Raw genomic sequence first — 22,073 nt, forward strand, 5'->3', positions numbered from 1 at the left:
TCCATGTGTATCTTTAATCATCAATTCTACTTCAACTCGGTTGGTGGTGGAAATGCCACATGATGATATTTATTCATGGATTATATAAAAAATATTTCTTTCTGAAAATGAAAGTCTACTTCTCCCATACTAGACATATTATTTATTAGACATATTCTAAAGGCAAGATACCGCTCTTATGATATCTTCCGATAGGTATTGTTCACAATCATAAGCCTTCTCATTTCCTCCATTATCTTAGTCTCACACGGTTCACATTATGCCTTTGTTATAGGTTTGGGTGCAGGTGCAATGACTACTGGTTGACCCATCATATGCTCACGTTCAGGTTGTTGACTTCCATTTCCTAATACGCTTCGAGTTCTCACCATGTCGATTTATACACCAAATCAGACGTTTGGTGTGCAGTGACGAGAATTAAGATAGGAAAGCATTATATACAATAGATGTATATATATATATATATATATATATATATATATATATATATATATATATATATATATCATCACTCCGAAAAGTTACATGCCACTTCTAAAATAAGCTAGTGCTCGTGTCTAAAATATAGCAAACACTCATCTCACAATCACCACTTAACATTCTATGTTTAAGTCTAGAAATTTCCTACAATATCTAGTTCGCTTAAACTAATGCTCTGATACCAACTATCACATCCCCATATGAACGGTCATTTCAATAATTTTATTTATGAATATTTGAAAATTAGAGTATTCATTTTAAAGAATAATATTACGGAATTTGTTCCTAAAAACATGATAAATATATTATCAAAGCATTTATGAAAAAATGTATTTTGTTTATATAACAACTTTGTGATGTCATCGTCAATACAGAAACATAAGCATAAATATACATCACATTCATTTACACTAGTGATTTACATCTCCTTTAATCTCTCGGTGTAACGTAGCTTCGTATCGACACTTGTGATACAAATACACTGAGTGATTTAGGTTGGGAAACCTGGTGAGTACATAGGATCCCACAATGTTATATCATACATACATTTTTTAGAACTCATAATATATAAAATTTCACCTCATATAAGCAATTTTACCCCACACCGTTAATCCTCATGATGATAAGATCTATACTATTGGATCTAAAATTAACCTTTTTACCTAATACATATTCCTGGATCAAGTATGTCTAATCCATACTCTCAGATCAATAACTATGCCCATTCCATACTCTCGGACTAGGGACAATTGACTATGTCTAATCCATGCTACAAGATTAATGATAATTCACTATGTCCTCTCCATACTCTCGGACTAAGGATAAATGACTATGCCTAATCCATGCTCTTGGATCAATGACAAGTTTTAAAACTCTACCCTCAGTGTATATGTCGCTCGTACCCATAAGAATATACTACCCGATATTCATCTTAATTAATTTTGGTTCATTTTGTATCCTAAATTATCTTATATTATAAAATATGCTCTTAACACATATTTCAGGTAAACAAATATTTCACACGCAAACATATATTTAATATGTTAATCAATACTTGTATTAGAATAATGTTCTTGAAAAGGACTATGCACTCACTTGTTAAAGTGATGATTCCAAACTCAGGCAGTGCTTCGCTTCTAACATTTACGTTTTCCTTCGACGAAACCTAGTATCATTACCGCTAGATTGTAGTCTAATATTTATCATGACTATTTACGAGTGATATTTTTTTTACAAGTGTTAAACAACACTTCTCAAGTACTATGTATAGACATGGACCAGACATGAAACACCGGAGGGCAGGACCATTTTGGCATTATATCACTTCTAAAAACCAACAACCACATGCAGCCTTTCAAACCAAATTCCCCGTACCTCGAGTACTCAAAATATATTATAAGAACAATTTTCATATTATATATATATATATATATATATATATATATATATATATATATATATATGTGCATTGTTTATAGGTTCATCATAATGATATTGAACATAAACATAAGCTATACATAAAGTAGGGTAATCATAACTCACTTACAAGAGGATTTAGCGAGGAATCGGGCTCTGTGCGGGCAGAACTACTAAGCCGAAACCTCTCCTTCATGGGGCTTTCCAGTGCTCCGGGACTCACTTTTAATACCTTGGAGGTTATATGGAAAAGCCTAGAGGGGTTGGGGGTGTTTGGGAGAGAATGGGTGAGAAAGGTGTGAAGAATAGAGTGATTTGCGCCTTCTATTTATAGGTGGTCTGATGGAAGAACGCAGGGTGTTCCCTAGCTAAACGCTCTGTGTTCCCATGCCACATTTCACCATCTATTGGCAGGTGGTGGTGAAGAATCAGTGGCTTAGATCGCGCCACATGTCACTCACAGATTACTCCAAAAACTAATTATGTTCTAAAATTCATAACTTTCGCATACGAGCTCCATTTTGACCTTCTTTTTATCCACGCATAGGTATCGATAGGATCTACAACTTTCGTTTAGACTTAGTAGGTGAATTTTGTATTTATTTTTAAAGTTATTTTATAACAGACTTACACGGTTAAAATTTGTTAAAAATTCATGACTTTTTTATTCGACATCCATTTTTTACTATCCTTATATTGTTGAGCTCCTATTAATAAGATATTCAATTCTCATTTAGGTTGTGTTGGCTAAAACTCGATCGATCAAAATATCGATTTCTGGGTTGTGCACTAGTATGCTAAATCATAAAAAAATCACAACTTCCTCAAACGAAGATAGATTTGGACGTTTTTTTATACGCTCTCGGTTTAACATTTACTACGAATTTTGTTTAAATTGCTAAGGATAAAAAGTATTTTATCAAAAATTCACTTTTTACATTATGCGGCGCCGTGTCATTTTTGTTGAAAAACTTCAACGAGTTATAACTTTTTCGTTATAAGTCGGATTTCAGCGTTCTCTATATGTACATAATCCTTTTGAAACATATTATAATTTGGTTAAGATTATTTATTCTAAATAATCTTCTTTCAAATAATCATTTTAATGCTTATTATCTCTAAATTGACTAGCCTGAATCTACAGGCGTTATAACGTACGCCCAGGGTACAAGGCCCCGCTCTTGTATGCCCTGCATAGGAAGCGTACACCCAATGTACTAAATCTTTAACCAAAATAACCAAAATTTAACTATGGGCCATTTTTCAATCCTCCTCATACATAAGGGCTAAAATATAATATTGTTCAGATATAGGGTTTAATTCGAAGTTACCTCATCATCGAGATGTTATAGTATATTTCTATTTCTTGCATGGAAGTTTCTAAAAATTGTACACATACATCTAAAATAAGTTTAAATGGAAATTAGGGGTTGACTAAAATAAGTAATAACACATTATTTTCTTTCAGTTCAATTGATATTTTTTTTGATGCATTGTATTTTCAAAGTACATGTAACATTCCAAAAATTTAAACCAATTTTAAAATTTTGAAACATTTCAAACCATTAAAAATCATTACAATTTTGTTCTCAAAATGTATAATATTAGAGTTTTCTCAGAGACATAGGTAAAGAAGGAGTAGTTGTACGATCACGCCTTTGCCTTGTAACAACCTAATTTTTTTTTGTCCAAAAATTTCATTTTTAATTAAACACCTTGCAAAACATTTGAAAATAAACAAAATTCGATCATATCGTTTCTTAAATCATGTTACATGTCTGAAAACAAATAGATGGAATCAACCATAGTGTCAGAGTACAAATCCCAGAACAATCTCATAATACGGAACAAGGGGTGAGTATGATGTGCTGCTACCGTGCCAGCTCCTTCCCCTTCGTTGAAGACGTACTTGAAACCAAAACTCTAAACTGTAAGCACGAAGCTTAGTGAGTTCCCCCATAATACCACATACCATACAATCATATAATGAACAACTAAGAGATACGAGCCTCGCCCACACTCCGCTAACTAGGAGATACGGGCCTCGCCCACACTCTGCTATCTAGGAGATACGAGCCTCTCCTACACTCCACTATCTGGGATATACGGGCATCGCCTACACTCTGCTATCTGGGAGATACGAGCTTCGCCCACACTCCGCTACTAAACCATAACATACAAGTATGACACAAACAACAAGTATAAACAATTCTACCACACTAGCATATATCATCATCAAACTCAACTATGATATATGGTCTCTACCCACATGCCGATACTATCATATCGTCTATACAGGCCGGACTTGGTTCCTTAGACTCGTTCCTACTGGTAGGAAACTCACCTCGAAAAGTAGCTACAAAAAGTCTGACTATTGGACGTCTGACTGCTGCACCGGAAATCCTTCGGCTACAAATCCATAAACATAGGTTAGCCACTCATAAATACCCTCAGATCAAATGACTGACCTACCCCTGGTCCAAGGTCAACTCCTTGGTCAAAGTTAACTTCTAGTTGACTGGACACGCCAAGTCATGGCACAGACTCGCCGAGTCCTTCTCCTACTAACCTGGTCATACACGCCAAGTCCCTCTTCCCGCTCACTGAGTCACCCTTAACTCACTACGTGGGACTATAGAACCGACTCACGATCCGACTCGCCGAGTCCAAGAACAACTCGTCGAGTTTGAAGAACAACTCGTTGACTTCCAGGCAATATTCAGATGACTCGCCGAGTTGTTCATCCAACTCGCCGAGTCTAAGGTTGCCTTCATAGAACTCGCCGAGTTCCACCTTGGGACTCACCGAGTCCCTATGACCCATTTCCCATACAGACCAAATCTGAGACATGCAACGCTTCCAAACCATAGATCCATGTTCCTTGGGCATGCTTATCACATAAAGTTGAAAACTTTACGTGCATGCATGGCCCTATAAGCTCAAAAAGGCAAAACCAAGCTCTTAATGACGTCATACATTCAATGGCGACCTCAATCACTTCAACCACATAAACTTTATACTTCTAATGTGCCCATAAGGTCCAAATCTGGAGTCCTTTCAGAACATAGAGAATTAACACATGGAGCTTGAGGTTTTAGGGCTTGAAAACCACTAATTTGGAACAAAAAGGGGATCTAATGAACTAGTTATCAAGGTAAGAACTTTTCTACTTGAATGGAAGCTTCTCACAGTGTAGATTCCGGATCTACCTCCCCTCCTTGCACACTTAAATCTCTTCCTTCTTCTTCTAAGCTCTAAACCTTCTTCACAAGGCCAAGAAAAACTCTCAAGAACAATATAGGGGCTAGGGTTTCGCTCAAAAGCTCTCTGGAAGTGTTAGGGACAAAGGAGGCCAAGTTAGAGCGTTTAAATAGGGTGTAAACACCCAGATTTGGGTTTTTGCCCAAGCAAGGTCTACTCGCCGAGTCTGGGGACCGACTCACCGAGTCCAAAGTTCAGTTCTTGCACCTTATCCTACTCCTACTCAGTGAGTTGGCCCATCAACTCGCCGAGTCCAAGGCAAAAATGCATTATTTAAAAAAATGTAAATTCCAAGGAGTACGTATCGGGAACCAGGTGCTACAAATTTCCCCCACTTATCTTAGATTTCGTCCTCAAAGTCTGCTGCTCGATCCCGAAACAGCTAGAGGTAGTGCTCCATCATCTCTTCCACCGACTCCCAAGTCCACTCCGATCTCTTCTGGTGCTGCCATTGCTCTTTCACGAGTTCCACCCTTTTGTTCCTTAGATCCTTCGAATTTCTATCAAGGATTACCACAGGCCGCTAGATTTAATTCAGGCTGTCGTCAACCTGAACATCCTCCAAAGGCACTATTGCCGAGTCGTCCACCAAACACTTCCGTAACTGAGAGAAGTGGAAGGTGCTGTGGATCTGGCTGAGTTCGGATGGCAGGTCCAACCTATACGCCAATGCGCCCACCTGGGTTACAACCCTGAATGGCCCGATGTACCTTGGGCCTAACTTTCCTCGCTTTCTGAATCGTATGACGCCTTTCCATGGCGACACCTTTAGAAGAACCATATTCCTGACTTGGAATTCCAATTCTGAATGGCGCTTGTCGGCATAACTATTCTGCCGACTCTAAGCAGTCTGAAGCCTGCTCCGGACCTGCTGAATCTTCTCTGTCATTTGGAGCACCACTTCAGTGCTTCCCATGACCCTCTGGCCAACCTCTCCCCAACATATCGGGGTCCTGCATCTTCGTCCGTACAATATCTCGAAGGGAGGATAGTCAATACTCGTGTGGTAGCTATTGTTGTATGAAAACTAAGCTATAGGAAGACAGGTATCCCAACTACCACCGAAATCTAGCACGCATGCCCGCAACATATCCTCAAGAGTCTGGATGGTCTGCTCACTCTAACCATCCATCTGCGGGTGGAAGGCAGTGCTAAAATGTTGACGAGTGCCCAGTTCATCATGAAACTTCTTACAAAACCTGGAAGTAAAAAGCACATCTCTGTCTAAAATCACTGATACTGGCACTCCGTGTCGCGCCATTATTTACCTGATATAGATGTCGGCCAACTTCTCGGCCGAGATTCTCTCCTGAATCGGGATAAAATGGGCGCTCTTGGACAAACGATGCATGATGACCCATATAGAATCCACTCCTCGCACGGTCCTGGGAAGCTTCGTGATAAAATCCATTGTAATATCCTCCCACTTCCACAACGGGATTTCCAACGGCTGCATCTTGTCGTGCGGTCTCTGATACTCGGCCTTGACCTTCCTGTAGGTCAAGCACCGCTCGACGAACCAAGCCACATCCCACTTCATGCAGGGCCACCAATAGTCCAGACGAAGATCCCTATACATCTTCATCGCATCAGGATGAATGGAGAACCGAGATTTGTGCGCTTCCTCCATCAGAACCTGACACACGCCACCAAGATAAGGGACCCACAACCTACGGTGAAGAGTCAATAACCCCCGACTATCATAGTCGAAGGAGGAAACCTGCCCCACAATCTACTCACTCTTCCGATGTTCCTCCTTCATAGCCTCCTGTTGAGCCTCCCGAATCCGCTCCAATAGCGGAGTCACTACTGTCATCCCTAGACAAATATCTCGGATCGGTGCTGCCTTACGGCTAAGCGTGTCGGCCACCACATTGGCCTTCCCGGGGTGATAAAGGATCTCACAATCATAATCCTTTACCACATCCAACCACCGCCGCTGCCTCATGTTTAGATTTTTCTGATCCATGAGGTACCTCAAACTCTTATGGTCCGTGTAAATGGTACAGCGAACCCTATAGTGGTAATGACGCCAAATCTTGAGGGCGAACACAACCGCCCCCACCTCCAAGTCATGTGTCGGGTAATTCGCCTTGTGAGGCTTCAACTGCCTCAACGCGTAGGCGATGACATGCCCTCTCTGCATCAATACCACGCCGAAACCTGAGATGGACGCATCCCAGCACACAATAAAATCCTCTATGCCCTCTGGCAGGGCTAAGATTGGCGCCTCACACAATCTCCGTCTTAGTGTCTCAAACGCTGCCTGCTATTCAGGCCCCTAACGAAATACCACAGCCTTCCTTGTTAGCCTGGTCAATGGTACGACTATCTTGGAGAAATCCTTGATGAATCTCCAAGAATAGCCTGCTAATCCCAAGAAACTCAGAATCTCGGATGGAGACTTCAGAACCTCCCATCTCATCACGACCTCCTCCTTGGCTGGATCTACTAAAATCCCATCCTGGTTGAGTAGGTGCCCCAGAAACTGCACCTCGCGTAACCAGAACTCACACTTGGAGAAATTGGCATACAAGCTCTCCCTCTTCAAAGTCTCTAGCACCTCGCGCATGTGCTCCTCATGCTCCTCCTGCATCTTAGAGTAAACCAAGATATCATTAATGTAAACTATCATAGACCAATCCAACATTAGTCTGCACACGCGGTTCATGAGGTCCATGAACGCGGCAGGAGCATTGGTGAGCCCAAACGGCATCAACACGAACTTATAATGGTCATAGCGCGTCTGAAACGCGGTCTTCTGCACATCCACCTCTCTAACCCTCATCTGATGGTAACCTAAATGCAAATCGATCTTGGAAAACCAGGATGCTCCCTGTAACTGGTCAAAGAGATCATCAATCCTCGGGAGCGGGTAACGGTTCTTCACCGTTACCTTGTTCAGCTCCCGATAGTCTATGCACATCCGATGCGACCCGTCCTTCTTCTTCACAAAGAAAATTGGGGTTCCTAGGGGGAACTTCTCGACCTGATAAATCCCTTATCTATCATCTCCGACAATTGTGTAGACAACTCCTGCATCTCGGGAGGAGCCAGCCGATAGGGTGCTTTGGCTATGGGAGCCACACCAGGGACTAGGTCAATCCTGAACTCCACCTGACGCTCCGGAGATATCCCAGGAAGCTCCTCGGGGAATACATCTGCGAACTCTCGTACTACAAGCACCTCTTCCACCATCGCTCTACCCGTCTCCCGGGCATCTGTAACATATGCGACATAATCTGCTCAACCCTGCTGGAGGTAGCGCCTTGCCCTCACCGCCGAACAATAGGCTAGCGCTCGCTGTGGTCTCTCTCCTTGAATCACCAACTCTCCCCCACTTGGGGCTCTGACTTGCACTAGCTGCTACGCGCAATCTATCACTACTCCATTAGGGCTCAACCAATCCATACCAATAATGACCTTGTTTTCCCTCAACAGAATGGGAACCAGGTCAACCAGATACCGCTCTTCAAACATTCTCAATATACAATCCTGGAAAACCTCTGATGCTCGAACTGATCGATCGTCAGCAATCTCCACCTCAAAAGGGCAATCCAACCTGCCCGAAGACTCAGGAAACTTCTTGCTAAGCGCAAGGGAAACAAATGATTGGGTGGCCCCCGAATCGAACAACACCTGAACTGGGATACCGTTCACATGGAACGATCCTAAGCAGAGCGCATACACATAACATATCAACATTACAACAACATAACATAAAAGCATAAATAAAGAATCACACCAGTCACCACATCGGGTGCGGCGCATGCCTCCTCGGTAGTCAACTGAAAGGCCCGGCTCCTCACCACTGGAGCCTCTGTCTTGCCCTGTCGACCATCTTTGATCCTCAGAGTCACTGGAGCCAGCGCCTTCACAGGTGCTGATGCTGCTGTCAACTGAGGGCAATTGTCCCTCTTATGGCCCCTCTGGTTGTGATGGAAACACAACAACTCAGATGTCTGAACAACCGAGGCAAGGGTAGTACAATCCCTACTAAAGTGTCCCATCTTGCCGTACTTTTAGTAGCCCGATGATCCCAATCTGCATGCTCCCTCGTGTGACCTGCCGCATTTCCCACAGCGGCCCGGTCCTCCTTGGCCTTTCGGCCTACCATCTGATCCCTTGGGATTCTTCCCCGAAGCCCCAACGACCCGCCCCGCCCCTGCCAACCTCTTCCGGATATGCTCCAGATCAATCTCCCTCTCCCTTGCCTTGGCAATCATGGACTCCAGGGTAGGGCAAGCTGAAAAGCTAACATGCTCTTTGATGTTAGTGCGGAGCATGTCATGGTAGCGAGTCCTCCTCATATCCTCATCTCCAGCATACTGGGGCACCAGTAATGCCCTCTCCTGGAACTTGGCGGTGATCTCCACCACAGTCTCCGTAGTTTGTCTCATGTCTAAGAACTCCCTGGCCAGCTACTGAAGCTCGACAGCCGGTGCAAACTCTGCCCTGAACCTTGTCACAAAGTCCGAACAAGTCATAGCCTCAACAGTCGAGGCTCCCAACGAGTCACCGACGGACTCCCACAAATCTCTATCTCTATCTCTCAAACACCCTGCTGCGTATCTCACCTTCGACCCCTCGGGGCAGAAGCTAGTCAGTTGTGCGGACTCAATGTCTGCAATCCATCGTCTGGCAGCAATAGGGTCCTTTGCCCCATGGAAATCCGGTGCACCACTACCCCTGAAGTCCTTAAAGGACAGTGTGCGAGATCCTGACTAGCCAGATGCCATGTAACTCCTGAATGCCTTGAGGCGGTCCTCCATCAACTCGACTATCCCTTCCTTAATCGACCCGAAAATGATGGGGGTCGACTCAACGATGCCTCTGGTGATCTCTGATGCGATGAACTCGCGTAGCCTCTCATCTACTGGCTCGAAACCTGATCCCGAACCCGATCCCTCTCCAGAACAGCCACCAGCTAGCCTCTGACGTAGTACCACCATTTTGTAGTAGGCACGACAACCATTAGTTATACTGATACTTCTAAAGGAATCACAACTATTTCAAGTTCCTTGGTATTGTCTCAACCTTCCTTATTTCGGGTATGGATCCTCTGCTTTCAGTAGTACGGGCCCATATTACCTTCCACATCTATCCGTACCTTCTTCAAGGACTGCCTCGACTCCACCAGATCCCTTTCACTACTGCCGATCACTGTTATTCTCATCCTAGGCTTGCCCTAGGGAAACCTCTGACTCCACCCTACCTAGTCCTTAACTGCTGAAGGCCTCCCTGTGATGCCAATTAACCATTACCTGAATACCATCACATGTGATGAGGCTCAGATAATCATTCAAGTAACCGACTCGTCCCTACAACGGTTAGACTCAAATGAGAGCTCCCGCAATAAGGCCAAATTCTGCACTCTAAGTTTATTCAACCCTGGTCACATGTGACGTGATGTATTCACCTAATGGCTAACTCCCATCACTCAGAGCCCCACAAAGCACAAAGCAAGAAACATTCAGACAAAAGGGAACAACCTCAAGCAATTCCGTCCTCATAGAGAGAAACGGGTCTAGCATACAATGCTAAACTCATACTATCAGGTATAACCTAAACAGGCTATCCTACTATTGTCTACTTAATCCTAGCATGCAATTCTCATAAGATGAAGCACATAAAGCAGGCACGTAAGGCATCACTTGTATGGGTATTTTGGGGAATACTTACTTGAGCTCGACCGGTCACGCACATCACACACTTCGTTCTTTCGTAAAACTCTTTACTTAATCCTTTAGAAAACTTTTTTTTTGAAACCCATTAATACCTTGATTTTAGTTCAAACATCCCTAAGCGTGTGTCCGAATCCCTCCAACCAGGGCTCTGATACCAACTTGTAACAACCCATTTTTTTTTTTCAAAAATTTCATTTTTAATTAAACACCATGCAAAACATTTGATAATAAACAACATTCGATCATATCGTTTCTTAAATCATGTTACATGTCTGGAAACCAATACATGGAATCAACCATAGTGTCAGAATACAAATCCCATAACAATCTCATAATGCGGAACAAGGGGTGAGTATGATGTGCCGCTACCGTGCCAACTCCTTCCCCTTCGCTGAAGACGTACCTGAAACCAAAACTCTAAACTGTAAGCACGAAGCTTAGTGAGTTCCCCCATAATACCACATAACATACAATCATATAATGAACAGCTAAGAGATACGAGCCTCGCCCACACTCATGGAGATACGGGCCTCGCCTACACTCCACTAACTAGGAGATACGGGCCTCGCCCGCACTCCGCTATCTAGGAGATACGGGCCTCACTCTCCGCTATCTGGGAGATACGGGCCTAGCCCACACTCCGCTAGTAAACCATAACATACAAGTATCACACTGAACACAAGTATAAACAATTCTACCACACTAGCATATATCATCATCAAACTCAACTATGAGAAACAGGCTCTACCCACACTTCGATACTATCATATCGTTATAGGGGCCGGCCTTGGTGCCTTAGACCCGTTCCTACTGGTAGGAAACTTACCTCGAAAAGTAGCTACCAAAAGTCTGACTGTCGGACATCTGACTGCTGCACCGGAATCATCGACTACAAATCCATAAACATAGATTAGCCACTCATAAATACCCTCATATCAAATGATTGACCTACCCCTGATCCAAGGTCAACTCCTTGGTCAAAGTCAACTTCTAGTTGACTAGACTCGCCGAGTCATGGTACAAACTCACTGAGTCCTTCTCCTACTAACCTGGTCCTACACGCCAAGTCCCTCTTCCCACTCACTGATTCACCCTTAACTCACTACTTGGGACTATAGAACCGACTCGCGATCCGACTCGTCGAGTGCAAGAACAACTTGCCGAGTTTGAAGAACAACTCATTGAGTTCCAGGCAATATTCATAAGACTCGCCGAGTTGTTCATCGAACTCGCCGAGTCTAAGGCCACCTTCATAGAACTCACTGAGTTCCATCTTGGGACTTGTCGAGCCCCTATGATCCATTTCCCATACAGACCAAATCTGAGACATGCAACGTTTCCAAACCATAGATGAGGTCATACACTAACGTAAAGTTTGCAACTTTGCGTGCATGCATGGCCCTATAAGCTCAAAAAGGCAAAAACCAAGCTCTTAATGAGGTCATACACTCAATGGGGACCTCAATCACTTCAACCAGATAAACTTTATACTTCTAATACGCCCATAAGGTCCAAATTTGGAGTCCTTTCAGAACATAGAGCATTAACACATGGAGCTTGAGGTTTTAGGGCTTGAAAACCACTAATTTGGAACAAAAAGGGTATCTAATGAACTTGTGATCAAGGTAAGAACTTTTCTACCTAAATGGAAGCTTCTCACAGTGTAGATTCCGGATCTACCTTCCCACCTTGCACACTTCAATCTCTTCCTTCTTCTTCTAAGCTCCACACCTTCTTCACAAGGCCAACAACATTCTCAAGAACAATATGGGGGCTAGGGTGTCGCTCAAAAGCTCTCTGGAAGTGTTCGGGACAAAGCCAAGTTAGAGTGTTCAAATAGGGTGAAAACACCCGTATTAGAGTTTTTGCCCAAACAGGGTCTACTCGTCGAGTCCAGGGACCAACTCGCCGAGTCCAAAGTTCAATCCTCGCGCCTTATCCCACTCCTACTCGGTGAGTTGGCCCATCAACTCGTCGAGTCCAAGGAAAAAATGAATTATTTAAAAAAATGTAAATTGCAAGGAGTACATATCGGGAACCAAGTGCTACATGCCTTCCCGCGTTCATCAGAAGTACCTGAAACAAAAATCAACAACTGTAAGCCCGAAGCTTAGTGAGTTTCCTAAAAATGCCAACGCCATACAGATATAAGCATATCGTATAAATATATAAGAAAAACAGCAAACAACATGTATAATGAGCCATCAGTTTGACTGGATCGATTCCCGATCCTCAGCCTATCTGGACCGCTCTACGAGCCATCGACACGTCTGGACCCCCCCCCCTCGGTGCCTTCAGCCTATCTGAACCGCACGTTGGGCCTTCGGCCTGACTAGATTTTCCCACCCCGGGCTTACAGTCTACCCGGTCCGCCTGGGGTGTCTTGGCACTACAGCATACAGCAGGACCTGCCTTAACCCTTCCCTATACCAATAAACATGTGCACATATTTATCGTACGCTAGCATACAATAACAAAGAGTCATACAGATCTAACCGATCTCTAGCATAGATAACTTCTTACAACCAGGAAGTAATCTAACATAGCAACCATCCTAAACCAGGATGTAATCATAAAGGTTCGGCCTTGGTGTCGTAGACCTTGTTGATATAGTGAGGATAACTCAAGTCGCAACTGATGTCTGAAACTAGAAACCTTCAACTGCCAGATCACCAACACGAACTTCACTACCTGTAAATACCATAAAATCCTCTTTCGTAAATCTAAAAATTACCAGAATACCCTAAGAATTCAGCTGGTCAACTCATGGTCAAAATCAGAGTCCACAGTCAAAGTCAACAGTCCATGTTGACTCGACTCGTCGAGTGCAGTTCACCTACTCGTCGAGTCCTACCTGAACTCGAGAAGTCGTTAAATCCTTGATCGGCTCATCGAGTTCTCCTTTAACTCGCTGTGTTCATATGTGTCGTAGAATTAGGAGAAACCCCAGCTGAATCGTCGAGTCTTCTAACGACTCACCGAGTGTAAGGCAAACTTCAACGGACTTGCCGAGTTATTCATCCAACTCGTCGAGTTCATGGCCATCTTCATCAGGCTCGCCGAGTTGTTCATTCAACTCACCGATTCCTTGCAGACCTTCATCCATGCAGATGCTTTTTAAGCCATGACAAGGCTCTAACTTACAGATCCAAGCTTCTAAGGCATTATTATCATGTAAAGTTGCAAACTTTATGCACATGAAAGGTTCTAAAGGCCCTAAATGACGAATCTATGCCTCCAATGGAGCTTTACACCTTAGGAGAGTCTCATTCTTGCACAAGCTGGAAACTTTATGTACTATGAAGCCCAAAGAAACTCAGTTCTGAAGTTACAACTTCAGATCTGAGATTGCAAAGAAGAAATGCTTCCAATCATACTATGAAAACCCTAGAATTTTACCAAAGAGGGGATCTAGAATGAATGAGGTTAGGGTAATGATTTATACCTTCTAGAAGATGTTAAATACAATAGATTTCAGGTCCTTCAAGCTCCTTTCTTTCGAATTCTTGATCTCCAAGCTCTTTTCTCCAAGAAAATCCTCCTCTAAGCTTAAGAATGCACAAAATGAGTACACACACACATACACACGATTAGGGCTTTAGAGGGACAAGAAGTAGTGAAGGGGAGGCTGGGGAAGGCCAATGATAATTTAAATAGGGTGAAATACCCCGAAATTTAGGGTTTCATATGCCAGCTCCTACTAGTCGAGTCCCTTCATGGACTCGACGAGTAGACCACTAACTTCGCGATCCCACCTCGCTGCTACTTGAAGAGTAGGGAAACCAACTCGTCGAGTAGATATTTCAACAAATAATATTTCATTTAATTCCGTACCTGAGAATCGGGGTTGTACAGTACAATGCCAAAGTGGGTGTATATTTAAATCAACTAATAATCCATGCAGGTTATGGAAATAAAGGTGCCTCTTTTGGGTTGCATAATATTTAGATTATGTTTTCTTGACATGGTCTACTTTGTAGTGAAATAATTTGAAAATGATTACTCAAAATAATTAGAAAATGAATGTATGGTTTTACTTTTGATTAAAAGGATTGGATTCTATTTTAACTTTTTGTTGGATTATTCAATTGGAACTTCTAAAGTTTAAAATCTGTAGCATGTTTTTGTTTTATCAAACACATACATACCTATGTGTCATACACCTAAGGATATAAGTTTCATACTATTACTGCTATTCTAATAAAACTTACATAATGAACAATTACATACCTCTTATGTAGCTATTGATCTCCATGCTTAAAAGCTTGTCCTTCGAAACTTTTATTTGATGAGAAGACCTAAACCAGAATCCTTCTGATAATATCATACCCAAGAAACCAAAGACAGACTCAAAATATAACTAGGAAGCGGATCAAAATTCTTAAATCCTAAATGAGGGTTAAGAATTTCATTCCAAGCAGAGGAAAAAAGGAATCGGTGAAAAATCAAGCCAAGGAACAAGGAATAATGAAATATTTAGCATCCTTTTTATAGCCTTAGATCATTAGTCAAGTTTCATCTCCTATCCCATGTGGGATGGAGTAAATTTCAAATTTTACCATCCATCCCATGTAGGATAGAGTGAATTTCGAATTTCGCTTTATCCTTAAGGGTTCTAGAACACTCCAATTATTCATTCTTTTAACTAATTAATATTCAACCCCTTCAATTAATTAATTCTAAAACAATTTCTAATTAATTTATTAAACATAATAAGATAATAAACTATTTTTTGTCCTTAATTCCTCAAATGTGTCATGAGGGCAATCCAAAAGGACCATGTTATTATTAGAAATATTACCAATGGTTAATGTCCTTGGTCACTCTTTCCAACAGTCTCTTACTTGGACCAGTCATAAACTATACAAAGTCTAATACTTCTTCAATAATTAACATAGAGTTAGCCATCCAAATCAACAATCGAACTCTACTTAGATAAGTGATCAACTAAACCTTTATTCTACAAGATACATGTATGAATTTGATACATAGATAAGGGTCAATCTGAGTGTTCAAGATTATGATTCCCAAAATCGATTTGTGAAGATTGCATCTGACTACAAAATTCAATACATCAGTTTCATTCAGGGCTCAACTAAGCACTTAGATGTCAGCACCAAATTATCGAGGGGCCATATATATCGCTTCTCGTTTTAAGGCAGAAGAAACAAATAAATTTATACTACATAGGTTTTATTTACTTCATAATGTCACACATGGACATAGCCTTTATTACTACCAGTTACAGATAATGTTAGAGTAAACCAATGCATAATTGAATTATAGAGAAAAACCTCATATGTGTCTCAGTTTGAAGAATAGAAGATATTATCATTATAGAATTACTTTTGATTATATCCATGAAGGAATCTCTATGTATGGGTTGTTCCAATAATTAAATCTCTTTTAAGTATTCGTAAGTGTTATCACAATCTATGTAATATCCCCAATCACCATGGACACTCAACTAATACCCATGCCAGTCTTAAATCCCTTACTTACTTCCAAGAGTATGACCAACTGTGGAGGTTTGAGTAAATTAATACTTTGGAAATGGGTTCCAAACATACAAAAAGAGAACATGGTGACAAGCTAAATGAAAGGAACGATCTCCACCATAATTCAAATATCTCTATTTAATAATCTCCAAACCAAATTAAGAATTATACTGCTTAAGCTCTTAAATTTAAAACAAACTAAACTAAAAGTGTTCAAGCTAATTTATTTGCAAATCTAATGTGTCTTGACTTTGTCGGATTGTCAGACTAGGTTAGTTACATTAGGTTAGGGAATAGATCGGCAAGATTATTGTCTGATATGATGTCTATACATTTGACCATCCATCAAATGTGATAGTACTTACTCAGTATGTGTCATTAAGCTTGTATGACTTGGGATCCATACTCAATGTAAATTCACCCTTAAAGAAACTTCAAAATGATCATTAATGATTGGATTCCAACACTAATGTCTTTACTCTTTAATGAATCTCCTTTGATCATATAGATTCTCTTTGTAGTCTAATTAGATACAATGTACTCTAAGTTTATTGTTAGATCCACTATGGTGAATTACTTAGTACTCTTCCAAGCTAATACTTCATTATTTAGTAAAATACCAATTCCGACTATGGATATAATCGTCTATATTAGCCTGGAACATAACATCAATGTAACTTTTACGATGATCTCTCCCATACTAATAAGATCATCTCATTTGTCCTCCTAGCACACTAAGGAATGTTCTTGATTTCAATTTATTTATTCTATCCAAATTGATTTGAACCTGATTTGGCATGCTCAAGGCATACGAGTCGTCAAATATAGTACATGCCATGACATATATAACTGATCCCATAGTAGAAACATGTGGAATACTACTCATTTCATCTAGCTCAATAGTAGAACTAGGATATTAGCAGTGTTTTAAAACTCGCCAAGTTGTCTGATTACTCCTCTGAGTATTTGCAACTCGACCCCTTTCCCATGCGAGTTGCAGAATCCCAAGTACTCCTCGATCAATCCCTTACTGAACTGAGCGGTGTTGTAAAACTCGATCAACTCAGTGATTAATATGTATAATATACTTAATGATTTATTATTTAACAAACACACATGTGATTATTACTACATATGTATCTTAAATTTTCAACAATTATTCACAAAGTGAGACCATTATGCGTTTTTATATTTTTGTGTATTAATGTGTATATATTTTGTTATATATTTCAATCAACTTTTAATTTCAACTTATGATTTTGACATATATAATTTCCATAAAAATATTTATACATGTATTACCAAATCCGACTACTCTCCGAGTACTCGTTACTTGGTAGTCAGTCGAACAGGTACCAAATAACGAGGTTTACAACCTTGGATATTAGCATCGCTCAATGTCATGCCATATTTTATTAAGCATGAAACCTTTTAGAGTTCTACGTGTCAAGTTTTGTCAATATTTCATGTATTTTGTCTTAATCCAATAATCACTTAGATCTATCTCGATAGGTCCTTATATTTTGTATGTGTGTTGTATCTCCCATATGTATCATAGTAAACGAATCTCCTTACCAAGCCAAGATTTTACATTTACTAAGTTAGAACATAGTTTCTTATGAATGTGTACATAATCAATGTACATTACAAAAGAGACAACAATGCTCATATTAGCATTGACATATATTTATGGCTCGTACTCGTTTCTTGAAGTTCAAACTCTTAAATTCTATCATTCAAACAAGGATTCTAATTGCTCCCACTAGCTTTGATATATATATATATATATATATATATATATATATATATATATATATATATATATATATATATATATATATATATATATATATATATATATATATATATATATTATAAAGCATATTAGTCATATATTTTGAATTTTAAGATGTATAAGTTATACAGTTTTTTGTACAAATTCGATATACATAAATAATTCATTAAAACTTGCTAAAAATTCGAAATCACAAATTAAGGAAAATAATTAAAATTTCAATTTGGAGCAAATGAAAATTTTAAAATATAAAATTCATTTATATAAATTAATTTGCATTTTTTAAACTAATCACCAATATTAACTAATTTACATCAATATATAAACATATAATATAAACATAAATATAAACATAAAGTCTAACCATAAATATTCTATTTAAAAATAGATTTTTTCTATTATATAAGGACTAATAATAAAATGTAACAATTATTTCCACATAGGAAACTATTCGCGAAAAAAAATTATTTATTATTATCATTTTGTGCGGGCACAAATCTAATATATATATATATATATATATATATATATATATATATATATATATATATATATATATATATATATATATATATATATATTCATTTCTCAAAACTCAAACTCTTTAAACTTTCTTATTGAAATAAAGATTCTAATTGCTTCTTCTAGCTTTGACATATATATGGTTCATATTCGTCTCTCGAAATTAAAGCTCTATCAACTTTCTTATTAAAAGTAAAGATTTCAATTACGAGGTGATCGTTTCAGTCCATAAATGAACTTCTTAAGAATAGACATCCTTTAAACCTATATTGGTTTGATTCTTAGTTTGTTGATATACATGCTTGTCTCTTCTTGAAGATCCGTTACACATAACCGTTAAGGCCATGTGCTTGATCAACCAAGTTTTAATATACATGGATTGAATCTCGCTCTCCATAACTTCTTTTTATTTTGCAACATTTAGGGCCTACCATAACTTTCAATAGCTGGGATACTTTGATTGTTGATATTCATCAGTAATATAGATTCTACATAACTAGGTGTACGTACCGTTTATGAGCACATTATAAACATGTGTACCTACCGTTTATGAGCACATTATAAACATGATCGTAGCACCATACCGTCTATAGATGAGGTTAAGGATTGCATGTGGAGAGTTCCACATTTGAGTGTTTTTGGAAGTCGCATATATGTTATGATATGCATTACACTTGATCTGGCCGATGAACTTAATGTGGTGGAGAAGACTTGCTGGGAGGCATTCAAATGGATTATATATATCGCTTGAAGAGAACATCTAATATCCATCTAATTTATGATGCTAGAAATATTGATGCTAGAAGTATTTTGACACTTAGAGTGTGTTATGTATCGCAAATAATTGAGTCTATCATTAGAAAGACTAAGGATACTGATGTGAGGTTGAATTTTATTATTGATGTTCTTGAAAAAGACATTTTCTTAATTGAGAAGATAACTACTTAAGAGAACCCACCTTAAGAGAACCCACCGAATGTAGAAGTTCATGTATTGCTTGGAATTGGTGAATGTTGGTACAAGTTAAGTTTGTTCGACGCCAACTAGGAGGAAGGAGATGACTCTTTGGAATGTTTGATTGTCAAAGACAAATCAAGTCAAAATGGAAATTGTTAGATTGCGATTTGATAATAAGAATAAATAACCCGATGTAAATGAAATGAAGAAACCCAAATACCAAATATTAGGAAGTATGCTATAGCAAATACTTGCTAGATTTTCAAACACTTTGTAATCGAAAAGTTCTGCAGGTCCTGTTGCAGAAGAGCTTAATGATAAAACCAACATATTGCATTAAGTAAGGAACGAAATCAAAGAAACGAATATTAGAACGACCACCTAAAATACATATCTCAAGTCTCAACATATAATAAATGCAAAAAATTTAGTCAAATTAAAAGTTTTGATAATGATTTACCTTTTTTTTTTTTTTTTAATAATGATTTACTAAATTATAAATATTCATTAGTTTTATAAAATGCTTTCCAAAAATACTTTTAGATTTATCTGTGACGAACCACCATCTTTGAGAGATTCCATGGCAACCTTTTTCCATTTCTCAACGCTCTTCTTTATTTCTTCCGCCCTCTCGCCGCCTCCCATCACCGCTTCCAAACACCTCTTCACCTCTTCTCTCCTCACCAACATTTTCTCATCCACCACCGCTCTGACACCATTCCCCCACACTTCCTCCACCATCTTTGCATTCGTCGGCTGATCGGAAAACTGTGGACACGCCACAACTGCCACTCCGGCCACCATACTTTCCAATGTCGAGTTCCACCCACAATGCGTAACAAAACACCCGACAGCACCGTGTCTCAAGACCTCCATTTGTGAACACCACCCCACCACCAGCCCATCGTCTCCTACTTTCTCCTTCAATTCCTTTATCTCTTCGTCTTCATCTTCACAGTTGTCACGTAAAACCAACAAAAATGGCCGACTCGATTCTATCAATCCATGTAGAATCTCTTCCTTTTGAGCTTTGCTTATCACAGCCTTGCTCCCAAATGACACGTATATCACCGAGTTTTCTGGTTTTGAATCTAGCCATCGAAAATATGAGCCATGATTGTCGGAGAAAGAAGAAGGAACCAATGGGCCGACGACAACGGCGTTCTTGATGGATTTTATGGAATCAGACTCCAGGTCATCCATAGTGTTCACCAGCACACGTGGATTAGGTTCTTCCTCAAGAAACTTAAGGTGTTCTTGACAAAGAGAAATCATTTCGGAAAAAGTCGGATCAGTTGGTAATAGATACGTTGGAAAATCACTACATTTCAACAAGGGTAATCCTGGTAACTGTAGAGAAATGGAGGTTTCGATATCTTTGTTTACAACAGCAATACCATCACGACTGTTGCAGAAATGGTTATAAATCGAAAAGCAAGTGGCGGTTTGGATGACGAGGATGGCAGAAGGCACGTTTAGCTCACGCGCCACCACCGCTGCCCAAGGTATGAAGAGGGTGTAAACTAGAAATGTAACCTGGTTGCCGCTTTCTGACAAAGTTTGAATAACACATGCAAGGCTCTCGGAGCCCACGCGCTCTAGGTCTTGAAAGTAGCCGGGGATCTTGTCTGGGTTGATGTCATCATCATGGCCGTCGGAGAAGGAAACACAAGAGATGTCATCGAAGAAAGGCAGAGATTTGAGCTTGTTGTTGAAACCGGTGACGGTGGTTGCAATGGTGACACGTGCACCGACGCGTCGCAGGTTCTTGGCGAGCTCAATGGTTGGGTTGAGATGGCCGTACGCGTGTTGAGAAACGAGCAGGACATGTGGGTGATTCATGGTGGTTCTGTGTTTACCAGTAAGAAGTCAGTGTTGGTGCACACTTAGTCTTTAGTTTATGTGATTAATTATATTTAGAGGATCACCATTGAAACTGATTCGGTTGTTTTCGATATGACACATAGGGTTTGCCGTTTCAATCCGTGAAACCTTTAAAAAAGATTAAATTTATATTTGAACAAGATTACATACGAGTACAGTTGATTACAAAAATTAAATAGGAAAAAATAAATATCAAAGATTTTAAAAACTAAAAGGGTGTTTTAACTTTAAACTTTGTGGATATAGGTGACGATGGGTAGAAAAATTAGATAGTTGAGTGTTAGGTGCTGTTTGTTTTTTCTGAGGCAAAATATCTGCAGTCTGCGGACCACATCTGTAGACCTCTGCAGTAGAAGAGGTGGACCAAACGTCTGCAGTCTGAAAATAGAAGACTGTTTGTTTTTTTAATATCTGCGGGCTATTAAAATAAATTGAAATCTAAATAAACTGATTTTTTAAAACTTCAAAGCGAATTTTTTATATATTTCTACGACTTTATTATAAATATATAACGAATCTAGATCAACTTTTATGTATTATTATATAAAAAATAAAAATAAAAATGGTATTAAT

General features: G+C 39.7%; 1 pseudogene; it reads right to left on the bottom strand.

The window, feature by feature from the left end:
• Positions 1-20,090: 20,090 nt before the first annotated feature.
• On the bottom strand, positions 20,091-21,489 carry LOC145031273 (UDP-glycosyltransferase 75C1 pseudogene; annotated as a pseudogene).
• Positions 21,490-22,073: the final 584 nt, after the last annotated feature.

The sequence above is a fragment of the Lactuca saligna genome, chromosome 2 (genome assembly GCF_052625555.1).
Source record: "Lactuca saligna cultivar CGN05327 chromosome 2, ASM5262555v1, whole genome shotgun sequence".
NCBI classification, from domain to species: domain Eukaryota; kingdom Viridiplantae; phylum Streptophyta; class Magnoliopsida; order Asterales; family Asteraceae; genus Lactuca; species Lactuca saligna.